Below are 585 nucleotides of genomic sequence, written 5' to 3' on the forward strand. Positions count from 1 at the left end.
GTGTGTGTGTGTGTGTGTGTGTGTGTGTGTATGTGATTTCTCGCTTTCTGTCTCTTTCTGTCTTTCTGGTGAGTGCACACGCCCTGTAGCAAAAAAACTCTCAAAATTTTTTTTAAAAAGGGAATAAGAGCTCTAGCGAACGTCCCGCTCTCTCTGAGGCTTAGTTTCCCACCTATCAAGTGGAGTGACCTGTACAATAATGGCCCTTCCTATGCGGTTTCACTTTCAGTGGTTTCACTTTACTTTGTCAACCTTGGTCCAAACACAGGGAGCACATAGGAACGCCTTGCCTAGGCCAACTGCACTGCTCTGGCCCCCACACCTGCTCACACCGGGCTCAGGAATATGGGTGTGGCTGCAGCAGGGGGAGGGGGCTCCAACCCCCTACTCCTGGGACACAGAGATTCATTCCCTGCAGTGCGGTAGAGGGCCAGTAGAGGGCCGGAATGCTGGGAAGGGAAGACCAGCTGTCAGGGATAACTAGGCTGGAGATGGGGATGGAAAAAAAAGAGGAAGTCAAAGTGAAATTGGAAGAAAACACTTCAGAAACGGAGGGGGGGGAAGGCAGAGAAGATAAAAGAGATC

The sequence above is a fragment of the Tupaia chinensis genome, unplaced genomic scaffold (genome assembly GCF_000334495.1).
Source record: "Tupaia chinensis unplaced genomic scaffold, TupChi_1.0 Scaffold145111_1, whole genome shotgun sequence".
In the NCBI taxonomy this organism is placed as follows: Eukaryota; Metazoa; Chordata; class Mammalia; order Scandentia; family Tupaiidae; genus Tupaia; species Tupaia belangeri.